The sequence below is a fragment of the Helobdella robusta genome, assembly GCF_000326865.2.
Source record: "Helobdella robusta unplaced genomic scaffold HELROscaffold_46, whole genome shotgun sequence".
In the NCBI taxonomy this organism is placed as follows: domain Eukaryota; kingdom Metazoa; phylum Annelida; class Clitellata; order Rhynchobdellida; family Glossiphoniidae; genus Helobdella; species Helobdella robusta.
In genome coordinates this window covers 1,213,083-1,216,760 of record NW_008705138.1, presented here as the reverse complement: position 1 = coordinate 1,216,760, position 3,678 = coordinate 1,213,083, and positions in this window count along the sequence as shown.

Below are 3,678 nucleotides of genomic sequence, written 5' to 3'. Positions count from 1 at the left end.
ATAATTGTATTTATGATAGTCTAAACCCGAAATATATATATATATATGCTGGTTTAGATGATACAAAGGACGAATGCCGGCAACACCGTCTGCGGTGGTTTGGTCATGTCAAACGAAGTGGAAACAGTGCCATAACTTCTCTTGCAGATGTTGAAGTACCTGGCACACGTCCCAAAGGCCGTCGAAAGAAGTTCTGTTTGCAAACAAACGAGAAAGACATGAAAGCTCTAAATTTAAATGAAATGTATACAACTGATCGTCTAATTTGGCGCAAAAAGTCGATGGCAAACAAAACAACGTCCTACCTCGGGGAACCGGGTCTCTGGACGCAAAACAAAGATTGATTGATTGATTCATTCATTATTGAGATTAGAGTTAACGTCACTTTCATCAGACGCATAACGACGCATTTAGTCTATGTCCTTGATAGAAATTTTGGGTTTAGACTATCATAAATACAATTATTTACATAGAGATCTTTATAAATAATTATATATATATATATATATGTGTGTGTGTGTGTGTGTGTGTGTGTGTGTGTGTGTGTGTGTGTGTGTGTGTGTGGTGGGTGTGTGGTATATGTGTGTTTACGATTGAATTAGTTGGTGTGGTGAAAATAGCAAAAACAAACACATTGTATATCTGGTAAAGGGTTTAATTCCATTTCAATGTTCATTTATTCGTGAGTGATAACATTCTTGATAAATTAATAGATAGCAGTAATAAAATTACTGTTATATAATATCAATTTATAATAATAATCCAAATAATAATACTAGCAAAGATGTATTACTAAAATAGTTACTAAAAAAAGCTTTTAATACGTTCCATTAATTAATTACTATTTTGGCATCATTGGGCTTACATATGTAGTAAATTATATAAATTATATATATGTGTATATATATATATATATACGTACTATTTATTTATATATATATATGCTCCTAATTGTATTGCACAAAAATATTTTTCAAACCATCTCAACAATATAAAGCTTTTGACAAAAAATCAAACAATTAGTAATTAAATAAGCAAGAATTGTGTAATTATATTTATTTATATTTATTATATTTAAGAGCTATGGTGAGGATGATGTGTGGGGTTAAAGTGAAGGATAGGAGGAGTAGTACAGAGCTGATGTCAATGATGGGACTGAATGAGGACATTGTGACATTGATAAGGAGATCGAGATTGCGGTGGTATGGACATGTGTTGAGAAGGGATGAAAAGGTCGGAATTAGGCGAGCGTTGGAGTTCGAGGTTGAAGGAGTGGTAGGAAGGGGTCTCCGCGATTGGGATGGAGAGAGCAGGTGGAGAAGGACAGGGTGAAAGCGGGGTTGCGTGATACTGAGGCGAGTGACAGATTTGGATGGCGTCGAGGGGTATTTCGGTTTCATCATAGGTAGCCAAACGGCAACCCCCGATCTCGGGGAAAATGCCGTCTAAACGTGTGTTGTTGTTGTTGTTGTGTAATTATATTTATATTAATTATTATTAAGATTATTATTATTGTTATACATTAAATAGTTATATCATTCACAGCGATAAAATACTAAACTAATTATCATAAAAGTAAATAAAAAATGAATGAATGAATGGGTGAAAGATTGAACGCATGCATGAATGTATAAATAGAATAATGAATGGATGAATGAATGAACGCATACATGAAAGGATGAATGTATGGATAGATAAACGGAAGAATCAACAATTTAAAAATGAATAAGCAAAAATTATGTGCTCATTCATTCATTTATTGGTCCACCATTATTCATAAAACTGAATGATGCAATGAATGAATGAATGAGATAGCATGAACGAATGAATTAACAAATGAATGAATGAATGAATGAATGAATGAATGAATGAATGAATGAATGAATGAATGAAGGAATAACTAAATAAATAAACTAATAAATAAAAGAACTGAAAAAAATAAATAACAAATGAATGAATGAACAAATGAATGAATGAATACATCACAAATCTCCGTATGAAGCGTGGTTAACGTTCAGAAATTAGAAACGCACCGTGACATCTTAATAATAATATTATTATTATTATCACTATTATTATTACTATCGCTGGAAACAATAAGCAAAATCTTTCGATTTATACATGCCTAATATATATTTATATATCATTATTATTATATCATTTATATACCATTATTATTAATTTTCAACGTCCTACCTCGGGATTCTAATGAATTTTAAAAATAAATAATTAAATATCGAAATTATTGTGCCTGCGTGGTAGCAAAGTCTTTCAATAAGCAAACTTAACGCAATGACAACAACGTGTGTGATTGTATGTATGCGGGATGTGTAGGTATGGATGTGTGTACGTGTATATGAAAATGTATTTGTATTTGAGTATGTATTTGTGCATGCACAATAGACAGACATATGATGTTTTTTATAAAAAAAAATATTAATTCAAGTCATATAGTTAATAATACATACACACATGAATCATATACATACACATACATACACGCGCACGCATAAACGAACATACATACAATCATATATACATACATATATACATACATACATACATACATACATACATACATGCATACATGCATGAATGCGTACATTAATTCGGGGGATTCGCTGGACTCGATATTCTGGAATACATTCCTAACAGTGACCTCCGTTACGGTCTAAACTTTCAGAAGTGTGTGATAATCTCAACAGATCGCAATCGTTTTACCATCAAATAAACCACAAAGGAGTAAACGACTTGCAATTCCTGGGTGTAACTTTGCTCAAAGGTCGGAGTCACAATAGATTTTGAGAGGGTAAATTAGAAGAATTCAGGTTTATCTTGTTACTTATCTTGGCGATAATTTTCAAAGACGGCTAATTCAAGCGACTCCCCTGTCCAGGCTTATGTATTTTTGAAAACGTCGTCTATTGTTTTTTTTATAAAAAATGTTTAGCCTTCTAGGGAGCTTTCAGATGGATTTGATAATGAACTTCTTTAACCTTTCGATTGATAAAAATGGCTGGCAATGTTACATATAAAATCGGAAAATCTTAGATATGGCACTTTCGGCTTTTTTGACATCGGCATTGAGCGAATCCTTTTTAAAAAAAACTCTATCCTTAGTGGAGCAGATGAATTATTTACTTTTTGACAAAGCTCACCTTTTGACAGTATAAAAGCAAACGTGGTTCAGCATTGCCTGGGACAGTGTCTAACTCGGTATGTTGTACCCGCTTGGACGATTCAAACATCAGACTTAGGTTATGTCTGAGACTCGGGTCACAAATTTTATATGGAGCCGATGTTTCACCATTAAGTTACCACGGCCTTTCCTGTAGGTTGAGTTCCGATAAACAAGCCAGCCATTCTGTCATAAATGACCTGGTTTAAAAACCAGTAAATATAACGAACTAAATAATGACTTCACAAAAGCTTTTCTTCCGTCCTGCATAGAAACATTCGACTCCACCGATGGGCAATTAAGCATCAAAATAATAAAAAAAAACTGATGAAACAAATTAACAGTCCTATATAAAACAATATATTTTTATTTCATCATTTATGTTTAATGCCTACTATATTTTAGAAAATGTCAGAAAATGTCAGAAAATGTCCTTCAGTGCGAGTGAGGCCCATAAACTAAAATTAAATGTCGGGTGGAGGAAACAGATAGTCTTTTGC